Source organism: Oncorhynchus keta, chromosome 31 (assembly GCF_023373465.1).
Source record: "Oncorhynchus keta strain PuntledgeMale-10-30-2019 chromosome 31, Oket_V2, whole genome shotgun sequence".
In the NCBI taxonomy this organism is placed as follows: domain Eukaryota; kingdom Metazoa; phylum Chordata; class Actinopteri; order Salmoniformes; family Salmonidae; genus Oncorhynchus; species Oncorhynchus keta.
In genome coordinates this window covers 22,296,890-22,317,300 of record NC_068451.1, presented here as the reverse complement: position 1 = coordinate 22,317,300, position 20,411 = coordinate 22,296,890, and the positions used below count along the sequence as shown (strand labels likewise).

Here is a 20,411-nt window from a genome sequence, read left to right as displayed (position 1 = left end):
GTCTTCTGATTGGCTCCCATTATGAGTTAGAACACAAAGCCAGAGGTCACTCCTGCAGTTGGAGAGTACAGACAGACATCCTCTTCCACAGGCATTTGTTGTTAAGAGGGAATCACACTTCAGACAAGTACATAAGTACCACAACAGTCAGTAGAGACCTGCAGAATGGATAGGGCTGTGTGTACCATTATCAGATATAATGACATGGGACATCCACCCTCTGTGTCAAAGTCTGGGATTTTGTTTTGTATTCAGATGTGTGGAAGCAACTCTAACTATGATCACTTTAAAATGAAACACCAGTTGAAACACTATACATTGCATTCTTTACACTGGAACATTCTATGGGAAATAACAAGGAGTTCATTGACGTATAAAAACAGTAAGTCATCTTCCACAGCGACTCTTCTCTTCTCTTTTTCTCCACAATGATGAACATGAATGCAGCCCTGTTCCCGAGGACCTCACCTGTGACCTACTATGACCTCACAGGTTAAGGGTCTCAGGGACAGAGGGGCATGCTGGGAAAAGTAGTTCCACAGGGGTTTCACATTAGCAAACATGGTCTGATGGATGAAACGCCTTTTTACGAAAGAAAAAAGAACCGCATAGTCGCACCGACGACAAAAAGCTATGACCTCGTCTGACATTTTCATTTCTAAGGCAACCGGCCGGCTACTGTGTTGGGTTTGCGGCAGAAACGCAGCAAATCTGATCAATATGAAACATGTCATATAAATTCCAGACATTCTGTATAAGAACTTGTTAATGTCCATTCTCGCCAATCAGAAACAAGTATTCAACAATGCTGCGGTGTAACATACAATATAATACATACCTTCTAGATATATACTGATTGACAGTGTGTGTATTCATACCTAATATATTCTGTTAATATGTAATATACTCTCTTAATAACCTCGGCTCTGAATCATTTCTCTAATAGCTCTTTAGAGACGTTTGCCTCTACGGACCTCCTAGGCAGTCCACTGAGCTGTGTCAATCAGAATAAAATAGTCCCAGTCAGTATAATTCCCCTACACTTAATATACCACTATGTAACACTTGACAATCTCCAGCCTGATGGTGTGGGTCTGCTCTGCAATTTAACAACTCTATGCTATTGGCCAAGAATGGCTACATCTGCTTATGAGGACTTAAAGAGCAATTCTGCCCTTTCTCTCTTCTAACTCCTACTGGTTGAGCCACTGTCTCCCAGTCTTCACTGGCAATTACAGGTAGATGTTGCCTTTGTTAGTCTGACAGTGGTTCAAATGAAGGACAGGAGCTGTGCTCTCACTCACAGGGTGAGATGGGGACACAGGACATGATGGTCGTGCAGGGTTAAAGGAGGATGTGGAAGGGTGAAGAGAGAAGCCTTTGCATCCATCTTAGCAAGATGTCGCTGGATACAATTTTCCAAAATGTCCGACTCTACCTGCGGAGGGAGGGAATGAAATTGCGTCACTCTAAGGGACAGTCAAACACTATGAAATAAGAACATGTTACTGTACATACACTTCTCTCAAACATGTTTATTTGTTTGAATAACTATTTAAGTACAATATGTCCAAAATATCCTACTATAGTGCCAAGAGCAAAAGTTCTGTGAGAGAAGATTTGGCAAAGCAGTGCCACCTATTGGTAGACAGTCTGACTGACACACTGACTTACTCTCTTACACAGGTAAATTCTCTTTGTGACAATACTTTCAAATAATGAGAAAAATACAATCAATAAATCAAGTTAAGGTTGTGTCTGTTTAGCTGTCAGAAATAAATAGATGCTGATGGATGTGAATCATGTGAAACAGGGTGAGTCTTTACAGAAAGGAAAGAAGAGCCATTTGAAGACATTTGTCACAACTTCACACACTAATGAATTATGTATTTATCTGCGGTTCAAGTTACAAGTCCATATTATTAATACACTTCAGTTGGATCTGTAGATATCGTTTTTACCGCAATACTGCAATCTCAAACTCAATTCTGCTTTAGAACACCCATATGGTGTGAACGCAGGTGCAGATATCAGCCATATACTGATAAACCACATCAACATGTCTACCAACTCAAACGAGTTCCCAATCCCCTTTCATCATTCTAAATGGAATATCATCAACGTCTGAGAAAGATCATTTGAAACGCAGAGACAGATTGACTAAAGCAATCTGGGAATCTAGAGGAGAAACAAGACGAACACATAGAGTAGCAGCGACACAGACATGTGGACAACATGTCTCCCTCAACATGTGTCCTCTGATGGTTCAGCTGTTGATTAAACACACACACAGACACAGGCACACACACACACACACACACACACACACACACACACACGGACACGCACACGCATGCATATGCACACAAATACAGGTACAGGGACACAAAAGGACGGTATCTTCCTCTATCCAAAGTTCCAGTACATCTTGGCGGCAGAGGCACTAAACAAAACACAAAGGTTTAAAAAACACAAAGGAATCAAACTTAGCCTTTTTCAACACTCCATCTTCATTCACCATCATTTGAGGCAAATGCAAAAGAAGGCGGCAATGCCTGCATTTCCCCTCCTTTTCTCTCTCTTTGTCCCCCCTCTCGTTCCCTCTCTTTGCTCTACGGCGGCTGGGTCTGATGGCTGACTGGCTACTGGGGCCAGACTGAAAGCCCAACGGCAGGTATGTTACAGACAACAGTATTGATTCTATTATCCTGCATGCTCTACTCTCTACCTACCTCCCCCAACGCCACCAGCACAGTCCCCTCAGCCTCTGTCTTCTCCCTCCATCAATCTGTGTCACCGGGAACACAAGCACACATACACGCTAAAACACACAGACATATGAACTTATACATGTTTGCATGCATATGCGTACCCCCGCAAATAAAATCCACACACACTGTCTTACACACACAGTTTGTCTTCTCACTTTCCGCCTCCTTCTTGCTCTCATGATCTCATTCCCCAGTCTCCCCTCTCTGCTCTGAGCATCCCTCCCACTTCTACATGCCTTGTCCTCTCTCTCTCTCTCTCTCTCTCTCTCTCTCTCTCTCTCTCTCTCTCTCTCTCTCTCTCTCTCTCTCTCTCTCTCTCTCTCTCTCTCTCTCTCTCTCTCTCTCTCTCTCTCTCTCTCTCTCTCTCTCTCTCTCTCTCTCTCTCTCTCTCTCTCTCTCTCTCTCTCTCTCTCTCTCTCTCTCTCTCTCTCTCTCTCTCTCTCTCTCTCTCTCTCTCTCTCTCTCTCTCTCTCTCTCTCTCTCTCTCTCTTTTTCTCTCTCTCTCTCTCTCATTTTTCGAATATCACGTCTCCACTTACCCACCCAGCCCCCTCTTTGCAGTCTGTGGGCTCTGTGCTGGTGTGTGTGTCTGGGAATGAGGAGAAATGTGTGTGTTAGACAGGGGAAGCTTAGAGGGTGTCAGAGAGGCTCGGAAGCAGAGGGAATGGAGGGGGAGGGTCAGAATTTCAAACAGGGTGAGAAGGGAAGGTGCACCAAGCCAAAGGAGAGCACATGAACCTGCTATCCTGATATCACCACTGCCTTCCAGGTTTTACACTAATCATCCAACCATTAATTGCTCTACAGTACAATAAATGGCAGCTTGAATGACAGAGAAAACACCAAATAAACCGCCCAGATAGGAGGACCAAATCAATAACGCAGTAAAACATGCAGACTACTACAGTATATCCATTATTCCCATAGAAACTAGCATTAATGGCTGGTAATAACCAAAGGCAGATGCCAGGCTCATGGCAGTCTGCTGAGATATCTGTGTTGCTCTCAGTTCCTCAGAGAGAACATCTTGTTACCTCATTTGTACATATGTGTTTATTGTATAACATAATCACAGGGCCCCTGAGGGGAATGTTTGATATGTAAGCATCCTGATTGGTCATAAAGTGCTCTAACCTTGTTACACTGTAAAGACTATCACCGATGTGCACAAGTCTTTGAGGGCGCGGGAGTGTGCTTGCTTCCGTATGGGTGTGTGTGTGTGTGCACATGTACAGTATGCTTGCTGTGTGTGTATAGTCTTGGAGGGAGCGACTCTGAGTGCACTCTCCTTGGGCAAGATTTCTCTTTAGCCTATAAACTATGGTCTAACGATAATAGCTGTTTGTAATCTTAATTTAGCAGCCAGCAGGTGAGCAGCAGTTGAGGAGTGGAGGCATATTGACCAGGAAAACAACAGACATCAAAGAGTCCTACATGGGGAGATCCTATCAGACATCAACAGACAAAGGAGATCCTATCAGACAGCAAAGAGTCCTACATGGGGAGATCCTATCAGACATCAACAGACAAAGGAGATCCTATCAGACAGCAAAGAGTCCTACATGGGGAGATCATTTATCAGACTGATCCTCTGTATCATTCAACCAGGCTTTTAATACAGATCTTCACTGGAACCTCTCGTCATTCTGATATAACATCAGACCAAGACCTTATTAAGCAGAGAACTTAACAGCAGCCGAATGGATTATTCCACAAAACACACCAAAACCAGCACCATCATTACCAACGACGTCATCATTACCAACGACGCCATCATTACCAACGACAACATCATTACCAACGACGCCATCATTACCAACGACACCATCATTACCAACGACGCCATCATTACCAACGACGCCATCATTACCAACGACACCATCATTACCAACGACACCATCATTACCAACGACGCCATCATTACCAACGACGCCATCATTACCAACGACGCCATCATTACCAACGACGCCATCATTACCAACGACGCCATCATTACCAACGACGCCATCATTACCAACGACGCCATCATTACCAACGACGCCATCATTACCAACGACGCCATCATTACCAACGACAACATCATTACCAACGACGCCATCATTACCAACGACGCCATCATTACCAACGACGCCGTTCATTACCAACGACGCCATCATTACCAACGACGCCATCATTACCAACGACAACATCATTACCAACGACAACATCATTACCAACGACAACATCATTACCAACGACAACATCATTACCAACGACGCCATCATTACCAACCACACCATCTACATCATCATTACCAACCACACCATCTACACCATCATTACCACCACACCATCATTACCATCAACGCCATCATTACCAACGACACCATCATTACCAACGACATAATCAACACCATCTACAACATCATTACCATCAACACCATCATTACCAACCACACCATCATTACCATCAACATCATCATTACCAACCACACCATCTACACCATCATTACCACGACACCATCATTACCATCAACACCATCATTACCAACGACACCACCATTACCATCAAACCCATCATTACCATCAACACCATCATTACCAATGACACCATCATTACCATCGACACCAGCATTACCAGCATTACCAACGACACCATCATTACCAATGACGTCATCTTTGCCACGTCACCATTATTACCACAACACCATCATTACAATGACACCATCATTACCATCAACACCATCATTACCAATGACACCATCATTACCAACCACACCATCTACAACATCATTACCAACCACACCATCTACACCATCATTACCACCACACCATCATTACCATCAACGCAATCATTACCAACGACACCATCATTACCAACGACACAATCTTTACCATCTACACCATCATTACCATGACACCATCATTACCATCAACACCATCATTACCATCAACACCATCATTACCATCAACACCATCATTACCAACCACACTCTCTACACCATCATTATCACGACACCATCATTACCATCAACACCATCATTACCAATGACACCATCATTACCAACGACACCCTCATTACCAACGCCACCATCAATACCAGACAGAAAAATCCGGTGCAATCTTTTTCTGAAAGTAGGTTAGAATGAATATAAAGGGAGAACATTAATTTATAAGCTCACAGCTGCTCGCCTGACAGAGTGAGTGCCAGCATACTTTCCTGTGTCTGTTTCTGAGCCAGGCTGGAAGCTATCTCTGAGACATTTGCACTTAAAAAAGAAGAGCCACTCATGGTGCTAGGGCTTTGAGACAGAGACACACAAAGATATGCTGTCCTAGACAGGTGCATCTGCCGGCGGCTCTGCTCTGCATCACTCCACTGTCAGACAGCACAAAGAGTGTTCCAGAAGATGTGACGTCAGTCCATCCCCCCTCTCAAGTCTGGGCTGTTCTAACTAGCATGTTGCACTGTATATGTTTGGATCATACAGATAATATAGATGTGTGTGTGTGTGTGTGTGTGTGTGTGTGTGTGTGTGTGTGTGTGTGTGTGTGTGTGTGTGTGTGTGTGTGTGTGTGTGTGTGTGTGTGTGTGTGTGTGTGTGTGTGTGTGTGTGTGTGTGTGTGTGTGTGTGTGTGTGTGTCTGTGTGTGTGTGTGTGTGTGTGCGCACGTATGTAGGCTAGCTGCATTATCTACCCAGACTACCAATGAGCTCTGATCAGCCATGTGGATAAAATACCCACTGATCCAATCAGTGATATCCAGATCTCTCTCTGCCACAATGATGGAGATACAGAGACAAAGAAATAAATGGCAGCTCCCTGTTCTCACTAAAATAGACAGAGGATACAACGTTTACAGAGACAAGAACACAGAAGGAGAGAGAGGGAGAAAACGCAACCTTCTGCGCTCGAGACGTCAGGCATTTGACAAAGGTGCATCTGTCTGGGACGGCAGAAGGAGAAAGGCGTTGTGTGTATGATAAAGAACAGCGCCACAACAGCGCCGATTCAGCAGAATTCTGATATATGCCCCCCTTTCGTCCCTTCCAGGAGAGGAGCCACAACGCAATGCGGATGCCTGTTGTCTTAGCTACTATCCCAGACACACTGGGGGGACGAGAGGAGGCAGGGTGCAGGGAGGGGGAGGTTGGTTGCGTGAAGGGGGGATGCAGCAGGAGAGGAGGGGGCTTCTTGGAGGGTAGTGAGGGGTTGGCTGTTTGCAAGCAATTGATATACTTATTTGACTGCGAATGCAAACCTCAGGAAAAAACACAAAGAGTACATGTTCTGGAGTGATATGAGAGACAAGAACACAGGCGAGAGCCATAGACATGGATCATGTTACACAGAATGAATGTGGGTGCATGACACCCAGTTACATTGCTAGAATGATTAGTTATTGGGATGTTATATGATATTGTTACCCTGTATGAAAGTAAAGGAGGGAGAGGAGAGACTACAATAATGTTACCACTGTGTAGGATGGCAGGCATTAGTGAATTCTGTATTATTTCAGACGAGCGGGCAAATTCTGGGTGTCATCGATCAGAACCACAGAGCCAGAGGACACAACGCAAAGGCTGCAGAACAAGGACAGTCTAGTAATGACTGAAAATGACCGCTTGTACTAGTTTTGGCCAGTAGAATCCAGTCAAATGGCTGCAGGAAAGAGGGAATGCAGTATTGAGGTGTGTTATCGTGTGGAGTATGATACAGTATGATATTGGATCTGAAGGTCTAGTTAAGGACTTTAAGAGGCACCTATAGAGAGAGAGCTCTGGGACCATATTTTGGCCTTGAAGGAGAGGTAGTCTACAGTAAGTGCACTGTGCAGTGTATAGTACATAGTACAACTTACTGACCCAGAGTAGTGATATGTAATAACACAGGGCTGTAGTGCCTTGATTCAGAGGGGTTGGGTTAAATGCGGAAGACACATTTCAGTTGAATGCATTCAGTTGTATCCCCTTTTCCCTTAACTCCCTGGTGCCTGGACATGGAGTTCACTGATGCTGTACTGTAGGTAGTAGACACATGCTGTTAAAATAGACTGATCTGAATGATACTAGTGGAAGCAAAAGAGACCAGACAGGAGGCAGCTCTTGCATTCAATTGAATCCAACTCAACTCAACCTTCCACGACATAAAAAAAAACTTGTGGATCACATAATGAAAAATGTTTTCCATGCACAGTTCAGTTACATTGTCTGTTCTTCAAATGTTGTGTGACCTAAACTAGCCTCTGTGTTGTCTTGTGTGACCTAAACTAGCCTCTGTGTTGTCTTGTGTGTGACCTAAACTAGCCTCTGTGCTGTCTTGTGTGACCTAAACTAGCCTCTGTGTTGTCTTGTGTGACCTAAACTAGCCTCTGTGTTGTCTTGTGTGTGACCTAAACTAGCCTCTGTGCTGTCTTGTGTGACCTAAACTAGCCTCTGTGCTGTCTTGTGTGTGACCTAAACTAGCCTCTGTGCTGTCTTGTGTGACCTAAACTAGCCTCTGTGCTGTCTTGTGTGACCTAAACTAGCCTCTGTGTTGTCTTGTGTGTGACCTAAACTAGCCTCTGTGTTGTCTTGTGTGTGACCTAAACTAGCCTATGTGTTGTCTTGTGTGACCTAAACTAGCCTCTGTGTTGTCTTGTGTGTGACCTAAACTAGCCTCTGTGTTGTCTTGTGTGACCTAAACTAGCCTCTGTTGTCTTGTGTGTGACCTAAACTCGCCTCTGTGTTGTCTTGTGTGTGACCTAAACTAGCCTCTGTGTTGTCTTGTGTGTGACCTAAACTAGCCTCTGTGTTGTCTTGTGTGACCTAAACTCGCCTCTGTGTTGTCTTGTGTGACCTAAACTAGCCTCTGTGTTGTCTTGTGTGTGACCTAAACTAGCCTCTGTGTTGTCTTGTGTGACCTAAACTAGCCTCTGTGTTGTCTTGTGTGTGACCTAAACTCGCCTCTGTGTTGTCTTGTGTGACCTAAACTAGCCTCTGTGTTGTCTTGTGTGTGACCTATACTAGCCTCTGTGTTGTCTTGTGTGTGACCTAAACTAGCCTCTGTGTTGTCTTGTGTGTGACCTAAACTAGCCTCTGTGTTGTCTTGTTAGTGACCTAAACTATTCTCTGTGTTGTCTTGTTAGTGACCTAAACTAGCCTCTGTGTTGTCTTGTTAGTGACCTAAACTAGCCTCTGTGTTGTCTTGTTAGTGACCTAAACTAGCCTCTGTGTTGTCTTGTTAGTGACCTAAACTAGCCTCTGTGTTGTCTTGTTAGTGACCTAAACTAGCCTCTGTGTTGTCTTGTTAGTGACCTAAACTAGCCTCTGTGTTGTCTTGTTAGTGACCTAAGCTAGCCTCTGTGTTGTCTTGTTAGTGACCTAAACTAGCCTCTGTGTTGTCTTGTTAGTGACCTAAACTAGCCTCTGTGTTGTCTTGTTAGTGACCTAAACTAGCCTCTGTGTTGTCTTGTGTGTGACCTAAACTAGCCTCTGTGTTGTCTTGTTAGTGACCTAAACTAGCCTCTGTGTTGTTGTCTTGTTAGTGACCTAAACTAGCCTCTGTGTTGTCTTGTTAGTGACCTAAACTAGCCTCTGTGTTGTCTTGTTAGTGACCTAAACTAGCCTCTGTGTTGTCTTGTTAGTGACCTAAACTAGCCTCTGTGTTGTCTTGTTAGTGACCTAAACTAGCCTCTGTGTTGTCTTGTTAGTGACCTAAACTAGCCTCTGTGTTGTCTTGTTAGTGACCTAAGCTAGCCTCTGTGTTGTCTTGTTAGTGACCTAAACTAGCCTCTGTGTTGTCTTGTTAGTGACCTAAACTAGCCTCTGTGTTGTCTTGTTAGTGACCTAAACTAGCCTCTGTGTTGTCTTGTGTGTGACCTAAACTAGCCTCTGTGTTGTCTTGTTAGTGACCTAAACTAGCCTCTGTGTTGTTGTCTTGTTAGTGACCTAAACTAGCCTCTGTGTTGTCTTGTTAGTGACCTAAACTAGCCTCTGTGTTGTCTTGTTAGTGACCTAAACTAGCCTCTGTGTTGTCTTGTTAGTGACCTAAACTAGCCTCTGTGTTGTCTTGTGTGTGATCTAAACTAGCCTCTGTGTTGTCTTGTTAGTGACCTAAACTAGCCTCTGTGTTGTCTTGTTAGTGACCTAAACTAGCCTCTGTGTTGTTGTCTTGTTAGTGACCTAAACTAGCCTCTGTGTTGTTGTCTTGTTAGTGACCTAAACTAGCCTCTGTGTTGTCTTGTTAGTGACCTAAACTAGCCTCTGTGTTGTCTTGTGTGTGACCTAAACTAGCCTCTGTGTTGTCTTGTTAGTGACCTAAACTAGCCTCTGTGTTGTTGTCTTGTTAGTGACCTAAACTAGCCTCTGTGTTGTTGTCTTGTTAGTGACCTAAACTAGCCTCTGTGTTGTCTTGTTAGTGACCTAAACTAGCCTCTGTGTTGTCTTGTGTGTGACCTAAACTAGCCTCTGTGTTGTCTTGTTAGTGACCTAAACTAGCCTCTGTGTTGTTGTCTTGTTAGTGACCTAAACTAGCCTCTGTGTTGTCTTGTTAGTGACCTAAACTAGCCTCTGTGTTGTCTTGTGTGTGACCTAAACTAGCCTCTGTGTTGTCTTGTTAGTGACCTAAACTAGCCTCTCTGTGTTGTCTTGTTAGTGACCTAAACTAGCCTCTGTGTTGTGTCATGTACTTTCTCTAACAGTCCTATACTTACCACAGTGTTGGCTTGGTGGTGTGACTCCAGGGGTGCTTACTGTAGGTTGTGGTGACACCGCGGGGAAAGCTAGAAGGTTGTACAGTTATCTCCGGGCTGTTTATTATGTGAAACCATACAACCAACTACCTCACACCGCAGCACACTCTGTAGTAGCACTCCCTCTGCCACGTCTTCACCAGCCGGCCAGGTGTCTGTCTGTCTGGTCTGTCTCTCTGGTCTGTCTGTCTGTCTGTCTGTCTGTCTGTCTGTCTGTCTGTCTGTCTGTCTGTCTGTCTGTCTGTCTGTCTGTCTGTCTGTCTGTCTCGGTCTGTCGGTCTTATCGGACTGTCTGTCTCTCTCTGTCTCGGTCTGTCTGTCTTATCTGTCTGGTCTGTTTGTCTGTTTGCCTTATCTGTCTGTCTCTCTGTCTTGTCTTGTCTGTCCTGTCTGTCTTGTCTATCTGTCTCTCTGTCTTGTCTTGTCTGTCCTGACTGTCTTGTCTGTCTGTCTATCTGTCTCTCTGTCATGTCTTGTCTGTCCTGTCTGTCTTGTCTGTCTTTCTATCTGTCTCTCTGTCTTGTCTGCCTGTCTGATCTGTCTGTCTGTATCTCTGTATTGTCTGTCTGTCTGTCTGTCTGTCTGTCTGTCTGTCTGTCTGTCTGTCTGTCTGTCTGTCTGTCTGTCTGTCTGTCTGTCTGTCTGTCTGTCTGTCTGTCTGTCTGTATTGTCTTGTCTGTCTGTCTATCTGTCTCACTGTCTTGTCTTGTCTGTCTGTCTGTCCGTCCGTCTGTCTGTCTGTCTGTCTGTCTGTCTGTCTGTCTGTCTGTCTGTCTGTCTGTCTGTCTGTCTTGTCTGTCTTGTCTGCCTGTCTGATCTGTGGGTCTGTCTGTTTGTCTAAATGGTCAAAACAGAATCTGTCTGTTAATAGACATGTCTGGTGATGATGATAGCATACAATACATAGTAGGGGAGTTTAGACATATCATTTGACAGAAAACACCAACACACACACGCACATCGTTATTATAAACGCCAGGAGAAAACTGTGCACAACTGCTACAACCAACCACTACTGCAATCATTTCTGGGGCACTGTTGCCCTCTTGTGGCGACTGACCTTGCTTTGTCCCCTGTTTCTCTCCACTCCCTCTCAGCAGCGCTCTAACAAGCATCACTCTGGTCTCGTAACACAGTGCTACCTAACTCACATCACTACAGAGTGGCCTGAAATATCTATTCTGACCCCATAATGGTTTTAAATGCATTATCTCTTACTGTCAATATACACTATGTGGCTGCATATCCTCTTCTGATAGTTATGATATAAACACATTAAAGAAATACCACAGTCAGCTGTCCTGCATCATTTCTGTGTGCTGCTGTCACAATAGCTTTAGGCAAATTTATAGTTGATCTAGTTATTGAACATTTGATACATTTTAAGTGCTTAGTTCTGCAAATCCAAAATCAGAAATGTCTTTGAGATGATTCTTGCCATTGTTACTCTGTGTTTATCAGGAGCCTCTCCCCTGAAGGGTTTTAACCAAATGAGTTGACTCATTTAGCTAAATGGATTTCTGCTGTAAAGGTTGATTAGGGAGCACAGTGACCTGCTCTAAAATGAATGGGCCTGCGATGACAAAGTCACACTGTGTGTTTGTGCCATAACGGCCTGCCTTCCCACAGTTTGTGAACGGTACTACCTGTGCAATTAATACTGACGCATGTCGTCAGCCTTGTGGATATAGGTTCAAATCCCTCCAGGTACCCAGCTAAAGCCAGGTTGTGAGGCTGTGAGATTGTAGCTATGCGACTGTAGCTCTGCAACAGATTGTTTGTGTCTCTCTCTGCCTTTGAAAAGCAGTCTGTCTGTGTTTGGGAAGGCTGCTTGCGAGGGTTATCATCCTGCCAGCCAAAAGTTGTCAGATGACATTAGCAAGAAGGAAACAAATAAAGACCAGTGACCGTGTTTTCCCCACCTATCTTTCTGCAGACCTTACTTCCAACTATAGCTAGCTATCCGTGGATGAGGCTGGTGTGTGAACGGAGAGAGCGAGATAGACCCAGACACATCCATCTTCAGAATACTCCCTCAGCCAATCAGATGATGGCAGGGTTGCCATGGCTATGCCAGCGGAACCATTCAAACGTTGCCAGGTGGAATTTTTCTCTTCTCCCTCCGTCCTCTTCCTCTTCACGCCCCTCCCCCTTTTGGACTGTGCTCAAATTCCTAATCCCCCCTGTCTGCTTCTCTCCCCTTCTCCTTTCCACCATCACCCTCTCTCATTCCTCTCTCGTGTCCCAAAGTGCTTGCCCCTCCCTCTCTCCACTCAGCTGACCTTTTTCTCCTCGCCCGCCCTCGTCACTCTTCATTTCCCACCTCTTATCCTATTTGTCACCCTCTCTCTACGTACCCACCTCCTTCCTCTTCCCCCTCCTCTTCCTCTGCTCGGTTCCCCGCCTGCCATCTTTTTCACAGTCAAATCACGCAGGAATGCAGCGTGGTTGTGCCATTATCGGCTATCCCGCTCTCTCTTTCTCTCGTCATCTCTCTCTCTCGTCGTCTCTCTCTCTCTCTTTCCTCAGCAGGTCTGTCTGTGTGTCTAGGGGCATGAGGCAATTCCCCCAAGAAAGCTGGCCAACTTTAAGTGTCTGTGCTGGGGCAGGTGTGTGCCCCTAGAAGGTTGTTGGAGCCTACATAGTATTCTGCCAGCAATGGACTCCTAAACCCTCACAGACCTATACCACACTATTACGTACTGTACTTTGTCAGTTTCCATCTCCCAATTCAACCCTTCACTTCAAAACTCTCTGATCATCATAGCTACCCTTCAGTGTATCCAGAGGATGTGTGAATGGGAGAGATATTTGTGGTGAATGCAGTAGCGAGCGCAGTCGGATGGAGAGACAGTTGATGAAGTGAAGACAGGCTACTGGGCAGTGTCTGGTCTGCTGGAAATCAATCTCTAAAATATTATTCACAGCTTGTACTATTTCCTTGATGTTTAATGAATGGACACATTACTGGACGAGGGTTGAAATTCAAACATCCTTGTTAGACTTTATACGGTAAATAATGAATTCATTAAAAGCCACTAAAGCCACTCCTTGATTACTGCGTAAAAGACCATCAGATGGGACTAATTTAGCTATGTCATTTAAAAGCGCCATGGTAATGCCTTGCTGTGCAGACGGGTTGAGCTCCAATCTGCTGGAATAAGCATTTGATTTTCCAGCTGAGAGCTGCGTTGCTGTAACACACATTCATCTGCCCAACGCCAACCTTGTAAGTACGCCAACCAAATTGGCAAAATGAGTGTTGCCATGGGAACCTCTTCCCTGGAAACCCCTGGCGGCTTGGCAATGCGCCAAACCAATGGTTGCTAGGGCACAGCTGTCAATCTCTGCCCGGGCCAGGCTGGTGTGCCAGGCGTGCCCCTGGCCCCTCCCAGTCGGGGTGCTTTACATTACATGATGTGGAAATGGAATTTCTGACATTTACACAAAGTGTGCTTCAGAGGCTGGAAGTTTGTAGAGTTTTAGTAAACGAGTGGACAGCCATGGGTAACAGCATTCATACACACTACACTGCACTGTACACTACAGGCTAACATACACACTACACTGCACTGTACACTACAGGCTAGTAACCTTCTCTAGGTTTCTCTACTCAAATGTGGAGTTTGAAATTTCAATCAAATGTTGTAATAGCGTCTTTGATACAAATACATTACATTAAAAATATATATATTGAAAGAGGAATCTTTTTTAATTGCAGGCAGAATATTGAGAAGAAAATAGTCATAGCGCTAGTCATGGCTTTGTTATACATGGACTATATACAACTATGTTAAAACCATAGAATACAGGAGTCTAGTTGTTGTACATGGACTATAGACAGCTATGGTAAAACCATAGAATACAGGAGTCTAGTTGTTGTACATGGACTATATACAGCTATGGTAAAACCATAGAATACAGGAGTCTATTTGTTGTACGTGGACTATATACAACTATGTTAAAACCATAGAATACAGGAGTCTAGTTGTTGTACATGGACTATAGACAGCTATGGTAAAACCATAGAATACAGGAGTCTAGTTGTTGTACATGGACTATAGACAGCTATGGTAAAAACCATAGAATACAGGAGTCTAGTTGTTGTACATGGACTATAGACAGCTATGGTAAAACCATAGAATACAGGAGTCTAGTTGTTGTACATGGACTATATACAGCTATGGTAAAACCATAGAATACAGGAGTCTATTTGTTGTACGTGGACTATATACAACTATGTTAAAACCATAGAATACAGGAGTCTAGTTGTTGTACATGGACTATAGACAGCTATGGTAAAACCATAGAATACAGGAGTCTAGTTGTTGTACATGGACTATATACAGCTATGGTAAAACCATAGAATACAGGAGTCTATTTGTTGTACGTGGACTATATACAACTATGTTAAAACCATAGAATACAGGAGTCTAGTTGTTGTACATGGACTATAGACAGCTATGGTAAAAACCATAGAATACAGGAGTCTAGTTGTTGTACATGGACTATAGACAGCTATGGTAAAAACCATAGAATACAGGAGTCTAGTTGTTGTACATGGACTATAGACAGCTATGGTAAAAACCATAGAATACAGGAGTCTAGTTGTTGTACATGGACTATAGACAGCTATGGTAAAAACCATAGAATACAGGAGTCTAGTTGTTGTACATGGACTATAGACAGCTATGGTAAAAACCATAGAATACAGGAGTCTAGTTGTTGTACATGGACTATAGACAGCTATGGTAAAACCATAGAATACAGGAGTCTAGTTGTTGTACATGGACTATATACAACTATGGTAAAAACCATAGAATACAGGAGTCTAGTTGTTGTACATGGACTATAGACAACTATGGTAAAACCATAGAATCCAGGAGTCTAGTTGTTGTACATGGACTATAGACAACTATGGTAAAACCATAGAATCCAGGAGTCTATTTGTTGTACATGGACTATAGACAGCTATGGTAAAACCATAGAATACAGGAGTCTAGTTGTTGTACATGGACTATAGACAGCTATGGTAAAAACCATAGAATACAGGAGTCTAGTTGTTGTACATGGACTATAGACAGCTATGGTAAAAACCATAGAATACAGGAGTCTAGTTGTTGTACATGGACTATAGACAGCTATGGTAAAACCATAGAATACAGGAGTCTAGTTGTTGTACATGGACTATAGACAGCTATGGTAAAAACCATAGAATACAGGAGTCTAGTTGTTGTACATGGACTATAGACAGCTATGGTAAAAACCATAGAATACAGGAGTCTAGTTGTTGTACATGGACTATAGACAGCTATGGTAAAAACCATAGAATACAGGAGTCTAGTTGTTGTACATGGACTATAGACAGCTATGGTAAAACCATAGAATACAGGAGTCTAGTTGTTGTACATGGACTATATACAACTATGGTAAAAACCATAGAATACAGGAGTCTAGTTGTTGTACATGGACTATAGACAGCTATGGTAAAAACCATAGAATACAGGAGTCTAGTTGTTGTACATGGACTATAGACAGCTATGGTAAAACCATAGAATCCAGGAGTCTAGTTGTTGTACATGGACTATAGACAGCTATGTTAAAACCATAGAATACAGGAGTCTAGTTGTTGTACATGGACTATAGACAGCTATGGTAAAGCCATAGAATACAGGAGTCTAGTTGTTGTACATGGACTATAGACAGCTATGTTAAAGCCATAGAATACAGGAGTCTAGTTGTTGTACATGGACTATAGACAGCTATGGTAAAACCATAGAATACAGGAGTCTAGTTGTTGTACATGGACTATATACAACTATGGTAAAAACCATAGAATACAGGAGTCTAGTTGTTGTACATGGACTATAGACAGCTATGTTAAAGCCATAGAATACAGGAGTCTAGTTGTTGTACATGGACTATAGACAGCTATGGTAAAACCATAGAATACAGGAGTCTAGTTGTTGTACATGGACTATGGAAAACTAGAATACAGGAGTCTAGTTGTTGTACATGGACTATAGACAGCTAAAAACCATAGAATACAGGAGTCTAGTTGTTGTACATGGACTATAGACAGCTATGGTAAAGCCATAGAATACAGGAGTCTAGTTGTTGTACATGGACTATAGACAGCTATGGTAAAACCATAGAATCCAGGAGTCTAGTTGTTGTACATGGACTATAGACAGCTATGTTAAAACCATAGAATACAGGAGTCTAGTTGTTGTACATGGACTATAGACAGCTATGGTAAAGCCATAGAATACAGGAGTCTAGTTGTTGTACATGGACTATAGACAGCTATGGTAAAACCATAGAATCCAGGAGTCTAGTTGTTGTACATGGACTATAGACAGCTATGTTAAAACCATAGAATACAGGAGTCTAGTTGTTGTACATGGACTATAGACAGCTATGGTAAAGCCATAGAATACAGGAGTCTAGTTGTTGTACATGGACTATAGACAGCTATGTTAAAGCCATAGAATACAGGAGTCTAGTTGTTGTACATGGACTATAGACAGCTATGGTAAAAACCATAGAATACAGGAGTCTAGTTGTTGTACATGGACTATAGACAGCTATGGTAAAACCATAGAATACAGGAGTCTAGTTGTTGTACATGGACTATAGACAGCTATGTTAAAACCATAGAATACAGGAGTCTAGTTGTTGTACATGGACTATAGACAGCTATGGTAAAACCATAGAATACAGGAGTCTAGTTGTTGTACATGGACTATAGACAGCTATGGTAAAACCATAGAATACAGGAGTCTAGTTGTTGTACATGGACTATAGACAGCTATGGTAAAACCATAGAATACAGGAGTCTAGTTGTTGTACATGGACTATAGACAGCTATGGTAAAACCATAGAATACAGGAGTCTAGTTGTTGTACATGGACTATAGACAGCTATGGTAAAACCATAGAATACAGGAGTCTAGTTGTTGTACATGGACTATAGACAGCTATGGTAAAACCATAGAATAAGGAGTCATTGTTGTAGAATACAGGAAAAACCATAGAATACAGGAGTCTAGTTGTTGTACATGGACTATAGACAGCTATGGTAAAACCATAGAATACAGGAGTCTAGTTGTTGTACATGGACTATATACAACTATGGTAAAAACCATAGAATACAGGAGTCTAGTTGTTGTACATGGACTATAGACAGCTATGTTAAAACCATAGAATACAGGAGTCTAGTTGTTGTACATGGACTATATACAACTATGGTAAAACCATAGAATACAGGAGTCTAGTTGTTGTACATGGACTATAGACAGCTATGTTAAAACCATAGAATACAGGAGTCTAGTTGTTGTACATGGACTATATACAGCTATGGTAAAACCATAGAATACAGGAGTCTAGTTGTTGTACATGGACTATATACAGCTATGGTAAAACCATAGAATACAGGAGTCTAGTTGTTGTACATGGACTATATACAGCTATGGTAAAACCATAGAATACAGGAGTCTAGTTGTTGTACATGGACTATAGACAGCTATGGTAAAACCATAGAATACAGGAGTCTAGTTGTTGTACATGGACTATAGACAGCTATGGTAAAACCATAGAATACCAGAGTCTAGTTGTTGTACATGGACTATAGACAGCTATGGTAAAACCATAGAATACAGGAGTCTAGTTGTTGTACATGGACTATAGACAGCTATGGTAAAACCATAGAATACAGGAGTCTAGTTGTTGTACATGGACTATAGACAGCTATGGTAAAACCATAGAATACAGGAGTCTAGTTGTTGTACATGGACTATAGACAGCTATGGTAAAACCATAGAATACAGGAGTCTAGTTGTTGTACATGGACTATAGACAGCTATGGTAAAACCATAGAATACAGGAGTCTAGTTGTTGTACATGGACTATATACAGCTATGGTAAAACCATAGAATACAGGAGTCTAGTTGTTGTACATGGACTATATACAGCTATGGTAAAACCATAGAATACAGGAGTCTAGTTGTTGTACATGGACTATAGACAGCTATGGTAAAACCATAGAATACAGGAGTCTAGTTGTTGTACATGGACTATATACAGCTATGGTAAAACCATAGAATACAGGAGTCTAGTTGTTGTACATGGACTATAGACAGCTATGGTAAAACCATAGAATACAGGAGTCTAGTTGTTGTACATGGACTATAGACAGCTATGGTAAAACCATAGAATACAGGAGTCTAGTTGTTGTACATGGACTATAGACAGCTATGGTAAAAATGGTGCACCATAGAATACAGGAGTCTAGTTGTTGAATACTATAGACAGCTAGTCCATAGAATACAGGAGTCTAGTTGTTGTACATGGACTATAGACAGCTATGTTAAAACCATAGAATACAGGAGTCTAGTTGTTGTACATGGACTATAGACAGCTATGGTAAAACCATAGAATACAAGAGTCTAGTTGTTGTACATGGACTATAGACAGCTATGGTAAAGCCATAGAATACAGGAGTCTAGTTGTTGTACATGGACTATATACAGCTATGGTAAAACCATAGAATACAGGAAGGAGTCTAGTTGTTGTACATGGACTATAGACAGCTATGGTAAAACCATAGAATACAGGAGTCTAGTTGTTGTACATGGACTATATACAACTATGGTAAAAACCATAGAATACAGGAGTCTAGTTGTTGTACATGGACTATAGACAGCTATGTTAAAACCATAGAATACAGGAGTCTAGTTGTTGTACATGGACTATATACAACTATGGTAAAAACCATAGAATACAGGAGTCTAGTTGTTGTACATGGACTATAGACAGCTATGGTAAAACCATAGAATACAGGAGTCTAGTTGTTGTACATGGACTATAGACAGCTATGGTAAAACCATAGAATACAGGAGTCTAGTTGTTGTACATGGACTATATACAGCTATGGTAAAACCATAGAATACAGGAGTCTAGTTGTTGTACATGGACTATAGACAGCTATGTTAAAAACCATAGAATACAGGAGTCTAGTTGTTGTACATGGACTATATACAGCTATGGTAAAACCATAGAATACAGGAGTCTAGTTGTTGTACATGGACTATATACAGCTATGGTAAAACCATAGAATACAGGAGTCTAGTTGTTGTACATGGACTATAGACAGCTATGGTAAAACCATAGAATACAGGAGTCTAGTTGTTGTACATGGACTATATACAGCTATGGTAAAACCATAGAATACAGGAGTCTAGTTGTTGTACATGGACTATATACAGCTATGGTAAAACCATAGAATACAGGAGTCTATTTGTTGTACATGGACTATATACAGCTATGTTAAAACTATAGAATCCAGGAGTCTCATAAGCAAACTGTAGTCACCACAGCACAATGAGTCATGAGTCAAGCCAGAAACAGGGAGGTGAAGAGACCTGGTTCTCCATAAAGCAGATGGGATAGTAGAGCTTTTCTATAGAGGCAGCAAGACAGCTGTCTGTCAGACAGAAAACAGAAGATAAAACAGATTGAGAAACAGGAGACCTAAAAGACTGATGGGTGTTAGAAGGGATGATGACGACCCAGACCCAGGGTGCAGGGAGTGAGGGATGGAATGATGGATGGAGGTAGAGAGGAGGAGAGGATATTACCTCATGGCTGTTCTGCTGAGGACCAGGAAGACAGGAGAGGGCAGTCAGGTGATGGGTCCGGTCCCCACACTGAAACACAAAGAGTCACAAGGGCTTAGAGAGAGACGTACTGTAGCTGCTGTGGAAAAACACAGTGTTGTTTTCCAGTCATATGATCGATGAGTGAGATATTTCTATATGAACGAGGCAGATATTTCCAGACAACAGATTATAAGTCAACATATGAATTATAACAGCTTCAATTTGATCCAAGTGTCAAGAAAGTAATTGCACAGCTACTTAACGTAATACA

General features: G+C 42.5%; 1 long non-coding RNA gene across 1 annotated transcript in view; it reads right to left on the bottom strand.

Annotated features, from left to right (window-relative positions):
- Window positions 1-540: 540 nt before the first annotated feature.
- Window positions 541-20,411, bottom strand: part of LOC118367857 (uncharacterized) — a 34,915-nt gene continuing 15,044 nt past the window's right edge. The window contains exons 2-3 of the long non-coding RNA XR_008088034.1: window positions 20,120-20,188; window positions 541-1,438 (exon numbers count right to left, since the gene is read on the bottom strand). This is a non-coding gene — a long non-coding RNA (uncharacterized LOC118367857). The remainder of the gene's footprint in view (window positions 1,439-20,119; window positions 20,189-20,411) is intronic.